General features: G+C 42.2%; 1 protein-coding gene and 1 long non-coding RNA gene across 3 annotated transcripts in view; both read right to left on the minus strand.

The window, feature by feature from the left end:
* The window catches only part of LOC134723280 (phospholipid scramblase 1-like), a 40,343-nt gene that overhangs the window by 10,039 nt on the left and 5,623 nt on the right, over nt 1-24,681 (minus strand). The window lies entirely within an intron of this gene.
* On the minus strand, nt 15,002-15,359 carry LOC134723279 (uncharacterized). Its single transcript, XR_010108036.1, has 2 exons — nt 15,323-15,359; nt 15,002-15,085 (listed from the first exon to the last, which is right to left on the minus strand). It is a non-coding gene; the product is annotated as an uncharacterized LOC134723279 (long non-coding RNA).

Genomic DNA, 24,681 nt, shown 5'->3' on the forward strand with positions numbered 1-24,681 from the left:
CTTTTGTTACCTTTTCGGATATCGGACTCTGACTTTTTGGAACTAAGTCTTACTGTACGTAGTGTTGTGTTTTTTTCCCCCTACATTGGCTTTAGGTATAGGGGGACGGTTGAGATCTCAAAAGAGATGTTTTTAACCCCTCCCCATTTTTGCGCTTGGCCCAAGTCAGGAGCCTCTGGTCTTTACTAGTCTTGTATGATTTTTTATTTAGTTTCTAATATATATTGTATTTTGAAGTTTAGTATGACGTTCATTATCACTGAACTAGTATCCGGAGTGCACTAGACTCAAGCTGGCAGCCACTTTTATCGGCCAATCAAGATAGCAGCCACTTTTTTCCAGCAGCCAATTTTGACGATATGTCTAAAAACCAAAAAACTGAATGAGACCCAAACGTTCCAAAAATCGCTAAATCTTAGTAAAATGCAATCTCACAGGAGAAATCGACAATTTCACAGTTTCTATTGATTTTTAAAGTATTTCATTCCGTTTTTAATATGTATATGAAGTAAGCTGCCGGTTTGTTATTCGATATTCGATATTCAATATCCAATCGGCTGAAAGTAGTCGGTTCAAAATTAAAATTTAGTTGAAAATCAGTTAAAAGTATGATTTTCAAAGTTAACAGTAGTGAAAAGATACGCCGCAAATAGTTTTATGAATGACCCCTTCAGTCTGTCATAAGTTCTCGTTGTCCTCGAATATAAACCCTTATATAAGTTGCATATTTGTCTTTATGTTATATAGATTTTTATCAATAAAACGACATCAAAGATTCATCAAAGATTTAACTTGATAAATAAAACTAAAACTAAAGCCGGCCACTGTAAAAACATACTGAAATATAAATAGAAATATCTATGGAAAGCCAAAAACATATATAGTGAAACCTATAGCCCCGTGGGCTTTAAATGTCCCAAATTCAACATATTATATAGACTCTGTAATATATAAAATTGGGTGAAATACAAACGTTTCTAAAAGGATCTTGGGTTATGGGTATTGAAAAGGCTAGGTCCCGTTCGGAACTTTGCCGTAGGGATATGCCGAAAAGTACCGAATGTGTGGTTGATATGGAAAATACGTAAATGGGCAACTTTGAACCTCTGTGGTGGCCAGACGGGCCCGGATCCCAGAAAAATATTTAAGTGGGGAATAGCTTGGGTCAATACCTACGAAGTGAGCAAGGTCCGGTTCGGAACTTTGCCGTAGGGATATGCCGAAAAGTACCGAATGTGTGGTATATATGAAAAATACGTAGATGGGCAACTTTGAATCTCTGTGGTGGCCAGACGGGCCCGGATCCCAGACAAATATTTAAGTGGGGAATAGCTTGGGTCAATACTTTTGAAATGAGCTAGGTCCCGTTCGGAACTTTGCCGTAGGGATATGCCGAAAAGTACCGAATGTGTGGTTGATATGGAAAATACGTAAATGAGCAACTTTGAACCTCTGTGGTGGCCAGACGGGCCCGGATCCCAGAAAAATATTTAAGTGGGGAATAGCTTGGGTCAATACCTACGAAGTGAGCAAGGTCCGGTTCGGAACTTTGCCGTAGGGATATGCCGAAAAGTACCGAATGTGTGGTATATATGAAAAATACGTAGATGGGCAACTTTGAATCTCTGTGGTGGCCAGACGGGCCCGGATCCCAGACAAATATTTAAGTGGGGAATAGCTTGGGTCAATACTTTTGAAATGAGCTAGGTCCCGTTCGGAACTTTGCCGTAGGGATATGCCGAAAAGTACCGAATGTGTGGTTGATATGGAAAATACGTAAATGGGCAACTTTGAACCTCTGTGGTGGCCAGACGGGCCCGGATCCCAGAAAAATATTTAAGTGGGGAATAGCTTGGGTCAATACCTACGAAGTGAGCAAGGTCCGGTTCGGAACTTTGCCGTAGGGATATGCCGAAAAGTACCGAATGTGTGGTATATATGAAAAATACGTAGATGGGCAACTTTGAATCTCTGTGGTGGCCAGACGGGCCCGGATCCCAGACAAATATTTAAGTGGGGAATAGCTTGGGTCAATACTTTTGAAATGAGCTAGGTCCCGTTCGGAACTTTGCCGTAGGGATATGCCGAAAAGTACCGAATGTGTGGTTGATATGGAAAATACGTAAATGAGCAACTTTGAACCTCTGTGGTGGCCAGACGGGCCCGGATCCCAGAAAAATATTTAAGTGGGGAATAGCTTGGGTCAATACCTACGAAGTGAGCAAGGTCCGGTTCGGAACTTTGCCGTAGGGATATGCCGAAAAGTACCGAATGTGTGGTATATATGAAAAATACGTAGATGGGCAACTTTGAATCTCTGTGGTGGCCAGACGGGCCCGGATCCCAGACAAATATTTAAGTGGGGAATAGCTTGGGTCAATACTTTTGAAATGAGCTAGGTCCCGTTCGGAACTTTGCCGTAGGGATATGCCGAAAAGTACCGAATGTGTGGTTGATATGGAAAATACGTAAATGGGCAACTTTGAACCTCTGTGGTGGCCAGACGGGCCCGGATCCCAGAAAAATATTTAAGTGGGGAATAGCTTGGGTCAATACCTACGAAGTGAGCAAGGTCCGGTTCGGAACTTTGCCGTAGGGATATGCCGAAAAGTACCGAATGTGTGGTATATATGAAAAATACGTAGATGGGCAACTTTGAATCTCTGTGGTGGCCAGACGGGCCCGGATCCCAGACAAATATTTAAGTGGGGAATAGCTTGGGTCAATACTTTTGAAATGAGCTAGGTCCCGTTCGGAACTTTGCCGTAGGGATATGCCGAAAAGTACCGAATGTGTGGTTGATATGGAAAATACGTAAATGAGCAACTTTGAACCTCTGTGGTGGCCAGACGGGCCCGGATCCCAGAAAAATATTTAAGTGGGGAATAGCTTGGGTCAATACCTACGAAGTGAGCAAGGTCCGGTTCGGAACTTTGCCGTAGGGATATGCCGAAAAGTACCGAATGTGTGGTATATATGAAAAATACGTAGATGGGCAACTTTGAATCTCTGTGGTGGCCAGACGGGCCCGGATCCCAGACAAATATTTAAGTGGGGAATAGCTTGGGTCAATACTTTTGAAATGAGCTAGGTCCCGTTCGGAACTTTGCCGTAGGGATATGCCGAAAAGTACCGAATGTGTGGTTGATATGGAAAATACGTAAATGGGCAACTTTGAACCTCTGTGGTGGCCAGACGGGCCCGGATCCCAGAAAAATATTTAAGTGGGGAATAGCTTGGGTCAATACCTACGAAGTGAGCAAGGTCCGGTTCGGAACTTTGCCGTAGGGATATGCCGAAAAGTACCGAATGTGTGGTATATATGAAAAATACGTAGATGGGCAACTTTGAATCTCTGTGGTGGCCAGACGGGCCCGGATCCCAGACAAATATTTAAGTGGGGAATAGCTTGGGTCAATACTTTTGAAATGAGCTAGGTCCCGTTCGGAACTTTGCCGTAGGGATATGCCGAAAAGTACCGAATGTGTGGTTGATATGGAAAATACGTAAATGAGCAACTTTGAACCTCTGTGGTGGCCAGACGGGCCCGGATCCCAGAAAAATATTTAAGTGGGGAATAGCTTGGGTCAATACCTACGAAGTGAGCAAGGTCCGGTTCGGAACTTTGCCGTAGGGATATGCCGAAAAGTACCGAATGTGTGGTATATATGAAAAATACGTAGATGGGCAACTTTGAATCTCTGTGGTGGCCAGACGGGCCCGGATCCCAGACAAATATTTAAGTGGGGAATAGCTTGGGTCAATACTTTTGAAATGAGCTAGGTCCCGTTCGGAACTTTGCCGTAGGGATATGCCGAAAAGTACCGAATGTGTGGTTGATATGGAAAATACGTAAATGGGCAACTTTGAACCTCTGTGGTGGCCAGACGGGCCCGGATCCCAGAAAAATATTTAAGTGGGGAATAGCTTGGGTCAATACCTACGAAGTGAGCAAGGTCCGGTTCGGAACTTTGCCGTAGGGATATGCCGAAAAGTACCGAATGTGTGGTATATATGAAAAATACGTAGATGGGCAACTTTGAATCTCTGTGGTGGCCAGACGGGCCCGGATCCCAGACAAATATTTAAGTGGGGAATAGCTTGGGTCAATACTTTTGAAATGAGCTAGGTCCCGTTCGGAACTTTGCCGTAGGGATATGCCGAAAAGTACCGAATGTGTGGTTGATATGGAAAATACGTAAATGAGCAACTTTGAACCTCTGTGGTGGCCAGACGGGCCCGGATCCCAGACAAATATTTAAGTGGGGAATAGCTTGGGTCAATACCTACGAAGTGAGCAAGGTCCGGTTCGGAACTTTGCCGTAGGGATATGCCGAAAAGTACCGAATGTGTGGTATATATGAAAAATACGTAGATGGGCAACTTTGAATCTCTGTGGTGGCCAGACGGGCCCGGATCCCAGACAAATATTTAAGTGGGGAATAGCTTGGGTCAATACTTTTGAAATGAGCTAGGTCCCGTTCGGAACTTTGCCGTAGGGATATGCCGAAAAGTACCGAATGTGTGGTTGATATGGAAAATACGTAAATGGGCAACTTTGAACCTCTGTGGTGGCCAGACGGGCCCGGATCCCAGAAAAATATTTAAGTGGGGAATAGCTTGGGTCAATACCTACGAAGTGAGCAAGGTCCGGTTCGGAACTTTGCCGTAGGGATATGCCGAAAAGTACCGAATGTGTGGTATATATGAAAAATACGTAGATGGGCAACTTTGAATCTCTGTGGTGGCCAGACGGGCCCGGATCCCAGACAAATATTTAAGTGGGGAATAGCTTGGGTCAATACTTTTGAAATGAGCTAGGTCCCGTTCGGAACTTTGCCGTAGGGATATGCCGAAAAGTACCGAATGTGTGGTTGATATGGAAAATACGTAAATGAGCAACTTTGAACCTCTGTGGTGGCCAGACGGGCCCGGATCCCAGACAAATATTTAAGTGGGGAATAGCTTGGGTCAATACCTACGAAGTGAGCAAGGTCCGGTTCGGAACTTTGCCGTAGGGATATGCCGAAAAGTACCGAATGTGTGGTATATATGAAAAATACGTAGATGGGCAACTTTGAATCTCTGTGGTGGCCAGACGGGCCCGGATCCCAGACAAATATTTAAGTGGGGAATAGCTTGGGTCAATACTTTTGAAATGAGCTAGGTCCCGTTCGGAACTTTGCCGTAGGGATATGCCGAAAAGTACCGAATGTGTGGTTGATATGGAAAATACGTAAATGGGCAACTTTGAACCTCTGTGGTGGCCAGACGGGCCCGGATCCCAGAAAAATATTTAAGTGGGGAATAGCTTGGGTCAATACCTACGAAGTGAGCAAGGTCCGGTTCGGAACTTTGCCGTAGGGATATGCCGAAAAGTACCGAATGTGTGGTATATATGAAAAATACGTAGATGGGCAACTTTGAATCTCTGTGGTGGCCAGACGGGCCCGGATCCCAGACAAATATTTAAGTGGGGAATAGCTTGGGTCAATACTTTTGAAATGAGCTAGGTCCCGTTCGGAACTTTGCCGTAGGGATATGCCGAAAAGTACCGAATGTGTGGTTGATATGGAAAATACGTAAATGAGCAACTTTGAACCTCTGTGGTGGCCAGACGGGCCCGGATCCCAGAAAAATATTTAAGTGGGGAATAGCTTGGGTCAATACCTACGAAGTGAGCAAGGTCCGGTTCGGAACTTTGCCGTAGGGATATGCCGAAAAGTACCGAATGTGTGGTATATATGAAAAATACGTAGATGGGCAACTTTGAATCTCTGTGGTGGCCAGACGGGCCCGGATCCCAGACAAATATTTAAGTGGGGAATAGCTTGGGTCAATACTTTTGAAATGAGCTAGGTCCCGTTCGGAACTTTGCCGTAGGGATATGCCGAAAAGTACCGAATGTGTGGTTGATATGGAAAATACGTAAATGAGCAACTTTGAACCTCTGTGGTGGCCAGACGGGCCCGGATCCCAGACAAATATTTAAGTGGGGAATAGCTTGGGTCAATACCTACGAAGTGAGCAAGGTCCGGTTCGGAACTTTGCCGTAGGGATATGCCGAAAAGTACCGAATGTGTGGTATATATGAAAAATACGTAGATGGGCAACTTTGAATCTCTGTGGTGGCCAGACGGGCCCGGATCCCAGACAAATATTTAAGTGGGGAATAGCTTGGGTCAATACTTTTGAAATGAGCTAGGTCCCGTTCGGAACTTTGCCGTAGGGATATGCCGAAAAGTACCGAATGTGTGGTTGATATGGAAAATACGTAAATGGGCAACTTTGAACCTCTGTGGTGGCCAGACGGGCCCGGATCCCAGAAAAATATTTAAGTGGGGAATAGCTTGGGTCAATACCTACGAAGTGAGCAAGGTCCGGTTCGGAACTTTGCCGTAGGGATATGCCGAAAAGTACCGAATGTGTGGTATATATGAAAAATACGTAGATGGGCAACTTTGAATCTCTGTGGTGGCCAGACGGGCCCGGATCCCAGACAAATATTTAAGTGGGGAATAGCTTGGGTCAATACTTTTGAAATGAGCTAGGTCCCGTTCGGAACTTTGCCGTAGGGATATGCCGAAAAGTACCGAATGTGTGGTTGATATGGAAAATACGTAAATGAGCAACTTTGAACCTCTGTGGTGGCCAGACGGGCCCGGATCCCAGACAAATATTTAAGTGGGGAATAGCTTGGGTCAATACCTACGAAGTGAGCAAGGTCCGGTTCGGAACTTTGCCGTAGGGATATGCCGAAAAGTACCGAATGTGTGGTATATATGAAAAATACGTAGATGGGCAACTTTGAATCTCTGTGGTGGCCAGACGGGCCCGGATCCCAGACAAATATTTAAGTGGGGAATAGCTTGGGTCAATACTTTTGAAATGAGCTAGGTCCCGTTCGGAACTTTGCCGTAGGGATATGCCGAAAAGTACCGAATGTGTGGTTGATATGGAAAATACGTAAATGGGCAACTTTGAACCTCTGTGGTGGCCAGACGGGCCCGGATCCCAGAAAAATATTTAAGTGGGGAATAGCTTGGGTCAATACCTACGAAGTGAGCAAGGTCCGGTTCGGAACTTTGCCGTAGGGATATGCCGAAAAGTACCGAATGTGTGGTATATATGAAAAATACGTAGATGGGCAACTTTGAATCTCTGTGGTGGCCAGACGGGCCCGGATCCCAGACAAATATTTAAGTGGGGAATAGCTTGGGTCAATACTTTTGAAATGAGCTAGGTCCCGTTCGGAACTTTGCCGTAGGGATATGCCGAAAAGTACCGAATGTGTGGTTGATATGGAAAATACGTAAATGAGCAACTTTGAACCTCTGTGGTGGCCAGACGGGCCCGGATCCCAGAAAAATATTTAAGTGGGGAATAGCTTGGGTCAATACCTACGAAGTGAGCAAGGTCCGGTTCGGAACTTTGCCGTAGGGATATGCCGAAAAGTACCGAATGTGTGGTATATATGAAAAATACGTAGATGGGCAACTTTGAATCTCTGTGGTGGCCAGACGGGCCCGGATCCCAGACAAATATTTAAGTGGGGAATAGCTTGGGTCAATACTTTTGAAATGAGCTAGGTCCCGTTCGGAACTTTGCCGTAGGGATATGCCGAAAAGTACCGAATGTGTGGTTGATATGGAAAATACGTAAATGGGCAACTTTGAACCTCTGTGGTGGCCAGACGGGCCCGGATCCCAGAAAAATATTTAAGTGGGGAATAGCTTGGGTCAATACCTACGAAGTGAGCAAGGTCCGGTTCGGAACTTTGCCGTAGGGATATGCCGAAAAGTACCGAATGTGTGGTATATATGAAAAATACGTAGATGGGCAACTTTGAATCTCTGTGGTGGCCAGACGGGCCCGGATCCCAGACAAATATTTAAGTGGGGAATAGCTTGGGTCAATACTTTTGAAATGAGCTAGGTCCCGTTCGGAACTTTGCCGTAGGGATATGCCGAAAAGTACCGAATGTGTGGTTGATATGGAAAATACGTAAATGAGCAACTTTGAACCTCTGTGGTGGCCAGACGGGCCCGGATCCCAGAAAAATATTTAAGTGGGGAATAGCTTGGGTCAATACCTACGAAGTGAGCAAGGTCCGGTTCGGAACTTTGCCGTAGGGATATGCCGAAAAGTACCGAATGTGTGGTATATATGAAAAATACGTAGATGGGCAACTTTGAATCTCTGTGGTGGCCAGACGGGCCCGGATCCCAGACAAATATTTAAGTGGGGAATAGCTTGGGTCAATACTTTTGAAATGAGCTAGGTCCCGTTCGGAACTTTGCCGTAGGGATATGCCGAAAAGTACCGAATGTGTGGTTGATATGGAAAATACGTAAATGGGCAATTTTGAACCTCTGTGGTGGCCAGACGGGCCCGGATCCCAGAAAAATATTTAAGTGGGGAATAGCTTGGGTCAATACCTACGAAGTGAGCAAGGTCCGGTTCGGAACTTTGCCGTAGGGATATGCCGAAAAGTACCGAATGTGTGGTATATATGAAAAATACGTAGATGGGCAACTTTGAATCTCTGTGGTGGCCAGACGGGCCCTGATCCCAGACAAATATTTAAGTGGGGAATAGCTTGGGTCAATACTTTTGAAATGAGCTAGGTCCCGTTCGGAACTTTGCCGTAGGGATATGCCGAAAAGTACCGAATGTGTGGTTGATATGGAAAATACGTAAATGGGCAACTTTGAACCTCTGTGGTGGCCAGACGGGCCCGGATCCCAGAAAAATATTTAAGTGGGGAATAGCTTGGGTCAATACCTACGAAGTGAGCAAGGTCCGGTTCGGAACTTTGCCGTAGGGATATGCCGAAAAGTACCGAATGTGTGGTATATATGAAAAATACGTAGATGGGCAACTTTGAATCTCTGTGGTGGCCAGACGGGCCCGGATCCCAGACAAATATTTAAGTGGGGAATAGCTTGGGTCAATACTTTTGAAATGAGCTAGGTCCCGTTCGGAACTTTGCCGTAGGGATATGCCGAAAAGTACCGAATGTGTGGTTGATATGGAAAATACGTAAATGAGCAACTTTGAACCTCTGTGGTGGCCAGACGGGCCCGGATCCCAGAAAAATATTTAAGTGGGGAATAGCTTGGGTCAATACCTACGAAGTGAGCAAGGTCCGGTTCGGAACTTTGCCGTAGGGATATGCCGAAAAGTACCGAATGTGTGGTATATATGAAAAATACGTAGATGGGCAACTTTGAATCTCTGTGGTGGCCAGACGGGCCCGGATCCCAGACAAATATTTAAGTGGGGAATAGCTTGGGTCAATACTTTTGAAATGAGCTAGGTCCCGTTCGGAACTTTGCCGTAGGGATATGCCGAAAAGTACCGAATGTGTGGTTGATATGGAAAATACGTAAATGAGCAACTTTGAACCTCTGTGGTGGCCAGACGGGCCCGGATCCCAGAAAAATATTTAAGTGGGGAATAGCTTGGGTCAATACCTACGAAGTGAGCAAGGTCCGGTTCGGAACTTTGCCGTAGGGATATGCCGAAAAGTACCGAATGTGTGGTATATATGAAAAATACGTAGATGGGCAACTTTGAATCTCTGTGGTGGCCAGACGGGCCCGGATCCCAGACAAATATTTAAGTGGGGAATAGCTTGGGTCAATACTTTTGAAATGAGCTAGGTCCCGTTCGGAACTTTGCCGTAGGGATATGCCGAAAAGTACCGAATGTGTGGTTGATATGGAAAATACGTAAATGGGCAACTTTGAACCTCTGTGGTGGCCAGACGGGCCCGGATCCCAGAAAAATATTTAAGTGGGGAATAGCTTGGGTCAATACCTACGAAGTGAGCAAGGTCCGGTTCGGAACTTTGCCGTAGGGATATGCCGAAAAGTACCGAATGTGTGGTATATATGAAAAATACGTAGATGGGCAACTTTGAATCTCTGTGGTGGCCAGACGGGCCCTGATCCCAGACAAATATTTAAGTGGGGAATAGCTTGGGTCAATACTTTTGAAATGAGCTAGGTCCCGTTCGGAACTTTGCCGTAGGGATATGCCGAAAAGTACCGAATGTGTGGTTGATATGGAAAATACGTAAATGAGCAACTTTGAACCTCTGTGGTGGCCAGACGGGCCCGGATCCCAGAAAAATATTTAAGTGGGGAATAGCTTGGGTCAATACCTACGAAGTGAGCAAGGTCCGGTTCGGAACTTTGCCGTAGGGATATGCCGAAAAGTACCGAATGTGTGGTATATATGAAAAATACGTAGATGGGCAACTTTGAATCTCTGTGGTGGCCAGACGGGCCCGGATCCCAGACAAATATTTAAGTGGGGAATAGCTTGGGTCAATACTTTTGAAATGAGCTAGGTCCCGTTCGGAACTTTGCCGTAGGGATATGCCGAAAAGTACCGAATGTGTGGTTGATATGGAAAATACGTAAATGGGCAACTTTGAACCTCTGTGGTGGCCAGACGGGCCCGGATCCCAGAAAAATATTTAAGTGGGGAATAGCTTGGGTCAATACCTACGAAGTGAGCAAGGTCCGGTTCGGAACTTTGCCGTAGGGATATGCCGAAAAGTACCGAATGTGTGGTATATATGAAAAATACGTAGATGGGCAACTTTGAATCTCTGTGGTGGCCAGACGGGCCCGGATCCCAGACAAATATTTAAGTGGGGAATAGCTTGGGTCAATACTTTTGAAATGAGCTAGGTCCCGTTCGGAACTTTGCCGTAGGGATATGCCGAAAAGTACCGAATGTGGGGTTGATATGGAAAATACGTAAATGGGCAACTTTGAACCTCTGTGGTGGCCAGACGGGCCCGGATCCCAGAAAAATATTTAAGTGGGGAATAGCTTGGGTCAATACCTACGAAGTGAGCAAGGTCCGGTTCGGAACTTTGCCGTAGGGATATGCCGAAAAGTACCGAATGTGTGGTATATATGAAAAATACGTAGATGGGCAACTTTGAATCTCTGTGGTGGCCAGACGGGCCCGGATCCCAGACAAATATTTAAGTGGGGAATAGCTTGGGTCAATACTTTTGAAATGAGCTAGGTCCCGTTCGGAACTTTGCCGTAGGGATATGCCGAAAAGTACCGAATGTGTGGTTGATATGGAAAATACGTAAATGGGCAACTTTGAATCTCTGTGGTGGCCAGACGGGCCCGGATCCCAGAAAAATATTAAAGTGGGGAATAGCCTGGGTCAATACCTTTGAAATGAGCTAGGTCCAGTTCGGAACTTTGCCGCAGGTATATGCCTAAAAGTACCCAATGTGTGTCTGGTATGGAAAATACGTAAATAGGTGATTTTGAACCTCTGTGGTGGCTAGACGGGCCCGGATCCCAAAAAAATATTTAAATGGGGTATAGCCTGGGTCAAGACGTTTGAAATGAGCTAGTTCCAGTTCGGAACTTTGCCGTAGGTATATGCCGAAAAGTACCGAATGTGTGTTTGGTATGGAAACAACGTAAATGGGCGACTTGAACCTCTGTGGTGGCTAGACGGGCCCGGATCCCAGAAAAATATTTAAGTGGGGAATAGCCTGGGTCAAGACCTTTAAAATGAGCTAGGTCCGGTTCGGAACTTTGCCGTAGGGATATTCCGAAATGTACCGAGTGTGGGATTAATAATGAAAATTTGCCATAAGGGCAACGTAAATGGGCGACTTGAACCTCTGTGGTGGCTAGACGGGCCCGGATCCAAGAAAAATATTTAAGTGGGGAATAGCCTGGGTCAAGACCTTTGAAATGAGGTATGTCCTGTTCGGAACTTTGCCGTAGAGATATACCGAGAAGTACCGAATGTGTAGTAATTATGCCTCGGGCCATTATAGACATCCTCGACCATTAATACAGACCTTGGACATATAACAAGGCCATTATAAAAACACCCTTTCATTAAAACTATAATTCAAAATACGCTTAATATGGGCAACTGTAAACCTCTGTGGTGGCCAGACAGGCACGGATCCCAGAAAAAAATATTTAAGCAGGTAATAGACCGTGTCAATACCTAGATATTGGGATGGGTTTTGATAGAAAATTTTCCGTAGTGATATCCCGTGAAGTACTTAATGTGATGTTGGTAAGGACAGAATTTTTAGGGGAAGCATTGGTCCCTCATAACAAGAAATGTGTCACGGTCAAATTTGCATTACAAACGTTCATCTCACCATCATGGGTTGTTCCAAAGCTATGAACAGATAAAGGTGCTGAACTTTGCAGCAAAGAGGCTGAAGAGTTTCGTCAGAAACACAACATTGAACTGTACTCTACCGAGAATGAAGAAAAAACAAGTTTCTTTGAATGTTGGATGAGAACAATGAAAATTATCTTTTTTAAATACTTTTGGCTTATTCTACGCGTACTAACATCGATGTGTTGAATAATCTCGTTCATCAGTATAACACCTCCAAACATAGATCCATTAGGATGACTCCTTTTAATGACAGTTAAACTAAACACGAACACAACGTGTACGGAACTTTTATGGTAATCTTCTTCCATTAAAACAGGGTAAATTTAAAGTAGTCGATACAGTTTGACGTACTTTTTAAGAAAAGCGTGTTTAAGGAAGCTGGCTTGTCATGTTTTGGATTTTTTGTCAGATTTACGGAATTCTCTGGTTTTACCCATTTAAATGCCTTGAAAAAATTTGCCAGGTGACCCCCATTTTTTATTTTGAAATTCTTTAACATGTTTAATGATAAGCCATCTGTAAAAATCGTACCATGGATTTTAATGAAGTCTACGTAAAAGGGTCCTTTTAAGAACCTTAACTTAAAAAAACCGAACCAAGGGTGGTTTGAAATAGATCTTTATTCAATGGAAAATGTACTTTAAGTCCTTTAATTCCTGTATTTAACAATCAGATTTGCAGTAAAAACCTTTTAGCAAGTATAGTCGTAAGCTTTGGCAGTTTGCACAAGATCATAAAGGCTACTTTCCCTATGCGAGCAATATGGTGAAGGCTTAAACATCTGGGTTATATCTTTACCAGGTGAAGAACCACCTAGGGTTTTTGATCTCACACCAGCATGTTTCAATAATTCACAGATCATCAGACTCTCTCGATCTTCCTTGTTTTGCTCTTAAGCTTCCATTGACAATGGACGTTCCAAGAGTGCATCAATGTTTTTATGGGTCAAGTTTTTAATCTTATTTACCTAAATTTTTGTTGCAGAGTGGTCTTAAACTCATCTACCTTTTTCTCAAGTTCTTTAATGGTTGTTATTAAATCTTTCTCTAGTCGTTTTATATTCGTCTCCAATAGGTTACACTGGGATTGTAATGTACCGGTATTTCTCAATTTCCATAGAATCCAAAATTGTCTGTCATGTGTTGTAGCAGATCTTGATTTCAAGAAATTTACCATTAAGTAGGGAGGGAAGGAAGTTTTATGGTCGGGTTGTTGTTTCTTTGACACATTCCCCATTTTCATTCTCAACTTTATTTGCTAGTTGTCGTCCAATGGGTTACATGTTCCATAACGGTAGGATAAAAAGGTTTGGAAAGCAGGGTAACCCGCATTAACAAACTTCTCAAATATGAAAAGTTTTAACTGTTCTCTACAATTTCCCATTGAGAGTGGCTTTTTTGGAAGCAGAATGTTGTGTACACTTAACACTTATTTGAAGTTTTCGAGCCTCCAAACGGGCGCGAAATTGCAATCATCTTTCAATATCATTCATATTATTTTAACATATGATAAATGTTGTTGTTCCTTATATAACAATATGTTTTAGAGGTTTGATAAATCCAGGCATTGTTACTTCTATCACCATACGTCTCTTAGGTATTCGTTTTCAATTTGAAAATGTCCATGTGCCAGTGTTCTGATTCCATCTTTTAAAATGTAACGTGTGTCATCTTGTGTGTTAGTTTCTTAAGTCATCACGATTTCAAGGTAACTGCGAATGACGTTCATTTTTCTATGACAACTTTGGTAGGTCATAAAACACGGCTGGTAATGGTTACACGGAATATTCTGTCGATTGACCTGTTTGGTTTTTCCTTAAGCTTTCCTTGTGTTTTAACCATCTTTCATTCGATATTAAAACATCTTGCACGAAGCCCTACAAACTCAGCAATCATTTGACCACCAAACGTACCTTCAAACACATCAATCACTATTTGCTGACGTTATTTGGAATTCAACTATAGGGTGTTCGTACAATAGTTAAGTGTGTCAGACTTGTTTGAATTTGAGATACCATGTCTTTAGAAAGTCGTCAGTTTGAATTTAATAGACTAGATTATCAGTGTCGGTAAATAATAGTCGAACTTTGTTTCCGAAGGTTTCATAATGAATGTCGTACATTAAAATCTTTGAAATGTCTAAGATGCATGCTCCAAAATACACAGGCTTGTCAAATTTGAGTTCGGTTTTCTTCATGTGTACGATTGTTTTTCGGTAGTCACTTATTTTATATTCATCCGTTTGAGTATGTGTACCATGGTATTTCCAAACTTTGTTCATCAGTTTGAAAAAAATGGGTTTTTTACAGACAGGGTGCGAGTGGTAGTTATGGTTATAAGGTGAATATTCAGGTAAATGCAAATTTCAAGCCTACATGATTGTTTAAATTTTAACACATGATACACTTTTGTTAATACCAACCCATTTGAATAACTCTGTTTCAAATTTCTATCATAAAGAACATACTGTACACCTTTGTCGGATTTGAATACGGTACCAACTTATGAAACTTATTAATTTCTGTTTTCATGTGAAAACTATACATCGTTAAGCTTATCTTAAAGGTCGACTGAGTAACCAAATCCCATTCAATTATGTACCCAACCTCATCCTCCTCTTTCCACATGTCAATGACTTCAAAGTCGTCCACTAATTCAAAACCCTTGTTGGCTACGGTTCTGACATGGCCAACACATACTCATACTTAGTACTACTAGTTAAGTATTCCAAAAAAAGTCATTGGGAAGTGTAGCGGATCACATCATTCAGGCAGGCATCAAATTATAATAAGACGATAACTCAAGTATGCGGTATAAATATGTATCTTTTATTCCTCAAAATTACACTTAATTTTGGCTTCTTATACTCATATATTATATCAACCGATTCTCTACAATAGAATACAAATACACATAAACATACATCGTAAGTAAAAATATAACTTAAAACACTAAAATCATAATACTAAACAAACAATAGGAAACACTTTCTTTCACGCTTAATGAATAACTTGTTAAAGTAAAAAGTTAATTTAAATAAATATTACTTTATAAATACTTTTACAATTCTTAATATTCTTTCTTTAAATAAATATTGTTCTTAAAAATGTACATAAATTATTTCTTACCGATTATGATCTCTCTATAAATAACGATGTGTCTCCGTAATCAAATAATTTGTAATGAATAAAAACTAGACAACGTAACGTACGTAAAAGGCTAACGTCATAAAACTTTAAAAACGGGAAATATAACAATTCATAAGAGCGCAACGTTACATGTATGCGCAAATACCCCAAATCGTATCTACAAGTATTACAAATAAAATAAATAACTTCAGTAATAATTAATGAAGTAACCCAACAATTTGGAATTACATTTCAAATCTAACAGGAAGGTTGTGGAGGGTCGCATTCACTCGTGTATTTGTTGTTGGCCACCCAATGTCCATGGCTTATTTGAGCACAGTCCCCTCTCGTGTTGCTTATTCAAACAGAAGTAACATGTCTGGGTCGTGTAACAATTATGATCTAACTTTGCTGATATTTAACGCCGAATCGTAAGCTATCCCTGGTGTGTGTAATAATGAAATACATCAAGGCCCGTAAGCTTTTAAACAAATGACACTAGTTTTCAAATATATCATCCAATTACACAACGTCTCTTTTCCAGTACACATCACGGTAGTCTTGTAATGTTTGACAATTAAATCTAGTTAACACATGTTTTGCTTGAGCACAGTCAGCCACACTAATGTGTTCATTGTTAAGTCGGTTGTAAAACTGGTCAGCAAATGGTAGTTGTATTTTCTTCTTCTTATGAGGACCCTTCATGAAATCGTAAGGGTACACACTTTGTTTATCATTCATTCATAATGCTCCTAAAACAAGACTTCAATACCTTACACTGGTTCAGCTTTAAATGGCTAGATATATAAAATAACATAAACATACACTAATCAATGAATAGAATGTCTTACCCATCAACTTTCTTAGAAAGACTAATGTTCTCTTCATCGGTATTTGGAATGCAGTTCACTTCAAAACACAGTATACCCCAATGCCTTTACGAACAAGTGGGCGTCATACATTGTTAAGTTGTGAAATATAATGGAAACATAGGTAAGTAAGTTTAAGTTACATTAATTATCTGTGCTGCATCACGATACTTACGATCAAGTGGTCGCGATCACGCACTTTGCCTTGCCCTAATTCATCATCGTACATGTGACAACGTGAACTCGCTTTAAAACATTGGGGATATTCTTCAGTCATCACCAGGTCTTTTTATCCATGTACAAGTCTGCAATGTCCTTCATCTCCTCTTCCTTACAAGCCACACATATATAACCATGTCACCCCCTGGGTACACTTTTGTTTCTTTGTATTTTGAATTTCCGCCATCATACCTGACGCGGTAGTAAAAAACCTGAAGGTGTATTTTGTTGGTAAGCATTCGTGTGAGCTTTTGACTTGTCAGGTTGTCATGTGTCTATATGTTATAAGTAACATTAAACGTCACCATAATTAACATAAGGAAATCGCATTTTACTTTTACAGTATATCTTATAAAGGTATCTTCTTCAGGTATCTTGATTTTCACTCCAGCCCTCTAATCAAAATACTAGTACTATGAATTTTCGTCTTAAATGTCTTCTCTCAAACAGTGCTTCTTACACTTTCGATAAAAATACTTTAACATTGTAGATGACACTTTGGCTCTGAACAAATGTGATAAACTTTTTTTTTATCTATCAGTAATGTTGTTTAGTTACATGTCTGCGTGGGTTCTGTCCTTTCCGATGTTCTTTGAAATTTTTCTCGGGTTCTTCATTTTTTCAATCGTTGTTGTTTATTTCAACACCATCATACCCAAACACGTTGATAGAAAAGCTAGTTCTAGTATTTAGCCTTTACAATTGGTCAATGTGTTTCAAACACATGGGGGAAACTAAACCCTTATTGTTCAACTCATTTTCACGTGTTTTTTTTATATTGGCGCACTTTGTGTGTACTTTTCTGATTCACCTCTTTATGTGTACTCTTTATAACACAGCTAACGTTAATAATGGCGTTCTTTTGTGCTAGTTTTACTGAAAGGCGAATGTAAGATTTACCCTTTAGGGTTACAATTTATACATATGAAGGTGTAATTCTACAATATGTCTTAACGGTCACCCCCTTCAATCACGCATGCAATATGCTATACTTTCATAACTTTGAACGTTAGTTAAGTGTCTTAGTTAGTTGATTCAGTAAAAATAACTTCAGTTGACCAAAAAATGGAACAACTTTCACCTGTTACGGGGTTGGTTTTTACCAACTCTACTCGAAGCATCTACTGTACATTCGATGCCTTCTTAACTTGTGTGCTTCTGACATTTTACTAATCAAGTGTATGCAAAGCACTTCGACTTGCCTAAAAATGGTTCAATGGTCACTGTGGTAATTTTCTACCATCTTTCGCCTTCATAACAGATTCCTTTGCTATGTCTTGTTGAAGTCGTATTTCCTTAATCTAGATGTTTAAGGTATTCCACGTTTTTTTTGCTTGTAGTATAAATTCATTTTTAGGAAACACTTCTGTACGGGTTTACACATGATGCGTTGACATCAATAAGCTTTACCAGCACTTCCTTTGGTTTTCTACTTTATCCCTTTAACCCAAAATCCTTTGCCAAGAGGGTACCCGTTTTAAGAAGTAAACTTATACTTGTCGGGCATCACTAGCCCTTATGAGACGTTGGGAATGATTTTCTGGTGAGTACCTACTCCGGAAAATATTTGTTTCCTTTATATTATTTTCATGCAAAATGTGACTAGTCTACCCAGCTCAAGGTGGTTTTTGAAAAGTTCCTCTTGTACATATTCCTGCAAATATCGTAATGTTTCGAATTGTATTTTTTTAAATGATTGTGCCTTTTTGACTTGGTATTCTGGAAAGTACTCGCTGTCATACCCAATCTAATGCATCATTTTTCTAAAAACTTTGTTTATTTCTTTAACTCAACATACACTTAAATATTCTTTACAACAACAAAAAAATTCAATTGTAAATTATCTTGAAAGGGTTCTATGAAAATATGACCCTGTTTTATTAGCTAGGTATGACATCAGTTTTACTCGGATTTTTGTCATTTTAGGTATTTTTTTATATCCTGTATTGATGCAATAAACTTACAGAACTTAGTGTAAATTAACAGCAGTCAGACTGTAACGTTTAATATTAACCCTGAAGTTTAAAGTAGCATCTCAGCAAACTTAGCATATTAACAACACATTCGGTACTTCTCGGCACATTTATACGGCAATGTTCCGAACCAAACCTAGCTCATTTCAATGGTATTGACCTGGACTACTCCTTGCTTAAGTAATTTTTTGGGATCCGGGCAGGTCGGCCATCGTAAGGATTCAAAGTTGTGTTTTAACGTACTTTTCATTTCAACCACACAATCGGTACTTTTCGGCATATCCCTACGGCAAAGTTCCGAACCGGACCTTGCTCACTTCGTAGGTATTGACCCAAGCTATTCCCCACTTAAATATTTTTCTGGGATCCGGGCCCGTCTGGCCACCACAGAGGTTCAAAGTTGCCCATTTACGTATTTTTCATATCAACTACACATTCGGTACTCTTCGGTATATCCCTACGGCAAAGTTCCGAACCGGACCTAGCTCATTTTAAAGGTATTAACCCAAGCTATTCCCCACTTAAATATTTTTCTGGGATCCGGGCCCGTCTGGCCACCACAGAGGTTCAAAGTTGCCCATTTACGTATTTTTCATATCAACTACACATTCGGTACTCTTCGGTATATCCCTACGGCAAAGTTCCGAACCGGACCTAGCTCATTTTAAAGGTATTAACCCAAGCTATTCCCCACTTAAATATTTTTCTGGGATCCGGGCCCGTCTGGCCACCACAGAGGTTAAAAGTTGCCCATTTACGTATTTTTCATATCAACTACACATTCGGTACTCTTCGGTATATCCCTACGGCAAAGTTCCGAACCGGACCTAGCTCATTTTAAAGGTATTAACCCAAGCTATTCCCCACTTAAATATTTTTCTGGGATCCGGGCCCGTCTGGCCACCACAGAGGTTCAAAGTTGCCCATTTACGTATTTTTCATATCAACTACACATTCGGTACTCTTCGGTATATCCCTACGGCAAAGTTCCGAACCGGACCTAGCTCATTTTAAAGGTATTAACCCAAGCTATTCCCCACTTAAATATTTTTCTGGGATCCGGGCCCGTCTGGCCACCACAGAGGTTCAAAGTTGCCCATTTACGTATTTTTCATATCAACTACACATTCGGTACTCTTCGGTATATCCCTACGGCAAAGTTCCGAACCGGACCTAGCTCATTTTAAAGGTATTAACCCAAGCTATTCCCCACTTAAATATTTTTCTGGGATCCGGGCCCGTCTGGCCACCACAGAGGTTCAAAGTTGCCCATTTACGTATTTTTCATATCAACTACACATTCGGTACTCTTCGGTATATCCCTACGGCAAAGTTCCGAACCGGACCTAGCTCATTTTAAAGGTATTAACCCAAGCTATTCCCCACTTAAATATTTTTCTGGGATCCGGGCCCGTCTGGCCACCACAGAGGTTCAAAGTTGCCCATTTACGTATTTTTCATATCAACTACACATTCGGTACTCTTCGGTATATCCCTACGGCAAAGTTCCGAACCGGACCTAGCTCATTTTAAAGGTATTAACCCAAGCTATTCCCCACTTAAATATTTTTCTGGGATCCGGGCCCGTCTGGCCACCACAGAGGTTCAAAGTTGCCCATTTACGTATTTTTCATATCAACTACACATTCGGTACTCTTCGGTATATCCCTACGGCAAAGTTCCGAACCGGACCTAGCTCATTTTAAAGGTATTAACCCAAGCTATTCCCCACTTAAATATTTTTCTGGGATCCGGGCCCGTCTGGCCACCACAGAGGTTCAAAGTTGCCCATTTACGTATTTTTCATATCAACTACACATTCGGTACTCTTCGGTATATCCCTACGGCAAAGTTCCGAACCGGACCTAGCTCATTTTAAAGGTATTAACCCAAGCTATTCCCCACTTAAATATTTTTCTGGGATCCGGGCCCGTCTGGCCACCACAGAGGTTCAAAGTTGCCCATTTACGTATTTTTCATATCAACTACACATTCGGTACTCTTCGGTATATCCCTACGGCAAAGTTCCGAACCGGACCTAGCTCATTTTAAAGGTATTAACCCAAGCTATTCCCCACTTAAATATTTTTCTGGGATCCGGGCCCGTCTGGCCACCACAGAGGTTCAAAGTTGCCCATTTACGTATTTTTCATATCAACTACACATTCGGTACTCTTCGGTATATCCCTACGGCAAAGTTCCGAACCGGACCTAGCTCATTTTAAAGGTATTAACCCAAGCTATTCCCCACTTAAATATTTTTCTGGGATCCGGGCCCGTCTGGCCACCACAGAGGTTAAAAGTTGCCCATTTACGTATTTTTCATATCAACTACACATTCGGTACTCTTCGGTATATCCCTACGGCAAAGTTCCGAACCGGACCTAGCTCATTTTAAAGGTATTAACCCAAGCTATTCCCCACTTAAATATTTTTCTGGGATCCGGGCCCGTCTGGCCACCACAGAGGTTCAAAGTTGCCCATTTACGTATTTTTCATATCAACTACACATTCGGTACTCTTCGGTATATCCCTACGGCAAAGTTCCGAACCGGACCTAGCTCATTTTAAAGGTATTAACCCAAGCTATTCCCCACTTAAATATTTTTCTGGGATCCGGGCCCGTCTGGCCACCACAGAGGTTCAAAGTTGCCCATTTACGTATTTTTCATATCAACTACACATTCGGTACTCTTCGGTATATCCCTACGGCAAAGTTCCGAACCGGACCTAGCTCATTTTAAAGGTATTAACCCAAGCTATTCCCCACTTAAATATTTTTCTGGGATCCGGGCCCGTCTGGCCACCACAGAGGTTCAAAGTTGCCCATTTACGTATTTTTCATATCAACTACACATTCGGTACTCTTCGGTATATCCCTACGGCAAAGTTCCGAACCGGACCTAGCTCATTTTAAAGGTATTAACCCAAGCTATTCCCCACTTAAATATTTTTCTGGGATCCGGGCCCGTCTGGCCACCACAGAGGTTAAAAGTTGCCCATTTACGTATTTTTCATATCAACTACACATTCGGTACTCTTCGGTATATCCCTACGGCAAAGTTCCGAACCGGACCTAGCTCATTTTAAAGGTATTAACCCAAGCTATTCCCCACTTAAATATTTTTCTGGGATCCGGCCCGTCTGGCCACCACAGAGGTTCAAAGTTGCCCATTTACGTATTTTTCATATCAACTACACATTCGGTACTCTTCGGTATATCCCTACGGCAAAGTTCCGAACCGGACCTAGCTCATTTTAAAGGTATTAACCCAAGCTATTCCCCACTTAAATATTTTTCTGGGATCCGGGCCCGTCTGGCCACCACAGAGGTTCAAAGTTGCCCATTTACGTATTTTTCATATCAACTACACATTCGGTACTCTTCGGTATATCCCTACGGCAAAGTTCCGAACCGGACCTAGCTCATTTTAAAGGTATTAACCCAAGCTATTCCCCACTTAAATATTTTTCTGGGATCCGGGCCCGTCTGGCCACCACAGAGGTTCAAAGTTGCCCATTTACGTATTTTTCATATCAACTACACATTCGGTACTCTTCGGTATATCCCTACGGCAAAGTTCCGAACCGGACCTAGCTCATTTTAAAGGTATTAACCCAAGCTATTCCCCACTTAAATATTTTTCTGGGATCCGGGCCCGTCTGGCCACCACAGAGGTTCAAAGTTGCCCATTTACGTATTTTTCATATCAACTACACATTCGGTACTCTTCGGTATATCCCTACGGCAAAGTTCCGAACCGGACCTAGCTCATTTTAAAGGTATTAACCCAAGCTATTCCCCACTTAAATATTTTTCTGGGATCCGGGCCCGTCTGGCCACCACAGAGGTTCAAAGTTGCCCATTTACGTATTTTTCATATCAACTACACATTCGGTACTCTTCGGTATATCCCTACGGCAAAGTTCCGAACCGGACCTAGCTCATTTTAAAGGTATTAACCCAAGCTATTCCCCACTTAAATATTTTTCTGGGATCCGGGCCCGTCTGGCCACCACAGAGGTTCAAAGTTGCCCATTTACGTATTTTTCATATCAACTACACATTCGGTACTCTTCGGTATATCCCTACGGCAAAGTTCCGAACCGGACCTAGCTCATTTTAAAGGTATTAACCCAAGCTATTCCCCACTTAAATATTTTTCTGGGATCCGGGCCCGTCTGGCCACCACAGAGGTTCAAAGTTGCCCATTTACGTATTTTTCATATCAACTACACATTCGGTACTCTTCGGTATATCCCTACGGCAAAGTTCCGAACCGGACCTAGCTCATTTTAAAGGTATTAACCCAAGCTATTCCCCACTTAAATATTTTTCTGGGATCCGGGCCCGTCTGGCCACCACAGAGGTTAAAAGTTGCCCATTTACGTATTTTTCATATCAACTACACATTCGGTACTCTTCGGTATATCCCTACGGCAAAGTTCCGAACCGGACCTAGCTCATTTTAAAGGTATTAACCCAAGCTATTCCCCACTTAAATATTTTTCTGGGATCCGGGCCCGTCTGGCCACCACAGAGGTTCAAAGTTGCCCATTTACGTATTTTTCATATCAACTACACATTCGGTACTCTTCGGTATATCCCTACGGCAAAGTTCCGAACCGGACCTAGCTCATTTTAAAGGTATTAACCCAAGCTATTCCCCACTTAAATATTTTTCTGGGATCCGGGCCCGTCTGGCCACCACAGAGGTTCAAAGTTGCCCATTTACGTATTTTTCATATCAACTACACATTCGGTACTCTTCGGTATATCCCTACGGCAAAGTTCCGAACCGGACCTAGCTCATTTTAAAGGTATTAACCCAAGCTATTCCCCACTTAAATATTTTTCTGGGATCCGGGCCCGTCTGGCCACCACAGAGGTTAAAAGTTGCCCATTTACGTATTTTTCATATCAACTACACATTCGGTACTCTTCGGTATATCCCTACGGCAAAGTTCCGAACCGGACCTAGCTCATTTTAAAGGTATTAACCCAAGCTATTCCCCACTTAAATATTTTTCTGGGATCCGGGCCCGTCTGGCCACCACAGAGGTTCAAAGTTGCCCATTTACGTATTTTTCATATCAACTACACATTCGGTACTCTTCGGTATATCCCTACGGCAAAGTTCCGAACCGGACCTAGCTCATTTTAAAGGTATTAACCCAAGCTATTCCCCACTTAAATATTTTTCTGGGATCCGGGCCCGTCTGGCCACCACAGAGGTTCAAAGTTGCCCATTTACGTATTTTTCATATCAACTACACATTCGGTACTCTTCGGTATATCCCTACGGCAAAGTTCCGAACCGGACCTAGCTCATTTTAAAGGTATTAACCCAAGCTATTCCCCACTTAAATATTTTTCTGGGATCCGGGCCCGTCTGGCCACCACAGAGGTTCAAAGTTGCCCATTTACGTATTTTTCATATCAACTACACATTCGGTACTCTTCGGTATATCCCTACGGCAAAGTTCCGAACCGGACCTAGCTCATTTTAAAGGTATTAACCCAAGCTATTCCCCACTTAAATATTTTTCTGGGATCCGGGCCCGTCTGGCCACCACAGAGGTTCAAAGTTGCCCATTTACGTATTTTTCATATCAACTACACATTCGGTACTCTTCGGTATATCCCTACGGCAAAGTTCCGAACCGGACCTAGCTCATTTTAAAGGTATTAACCCAAGCTATTCCCCACTTAAATATTTTTCTGGGATCCGGGCCCGTCTGGCCACCACAGAGGTTCAAAGTTGCCCATTTACGTATTTTTCATATCAACTACACATTCGGTACTCTTCGGTATATCCCTACGGCAAAGTTCCGAACCGGACCTAGCTCATTTTAAAGGTATTAACCCAAGCTATTCCCCACTTAAATATTTTTCTGGGATCCGGGCCCGTCTGGCCACCACAGAGGTTCAAAGTTGCCCATTTACGTATTTTTCATATCAACTACACATTCGGTACTCTTCGGTATATCCCTACGGCAAAGTTCCGAACCGGACCTAGCTCATTTTAAAGGTATTAACCCAAGCTATTCCCCACTTAAATATTTTTCTGGGATCCGGGCCCGTCTGGCCACCACAGAGGTTCAAAGTTGCCCATTTACGTATTTTTCATATCAACTACACATTCGGTACTCTTCGGTATATCCCTACGGCAAAGTTCCGAACCGGACCTAGCTCATTTTAAAGGTATTAACCCAAGCTATTCCCCACTTAAATATTTTTCTGGGATCCGGGCCCGTCTGGCCACCACAGAGGTTCAAAGTTGCCCATTTACGTATT

The sequence above is a fragment of the Mytilus trossulus genome, chromosome 6 (assembly GCF_036588685.1).
Source record: "Mytilus trossulus isolate FHL-02 chromosome 6, PNRI_Mtr1.1.1.hap1, whole genome shotgun sequence".
NCBI classification, from domain to species: Eukaryota; Metazoa; Mollusca; class Bivalvia; order Mytilida; family Mytilidae; genus Mytilus; species Mytilus trossulus.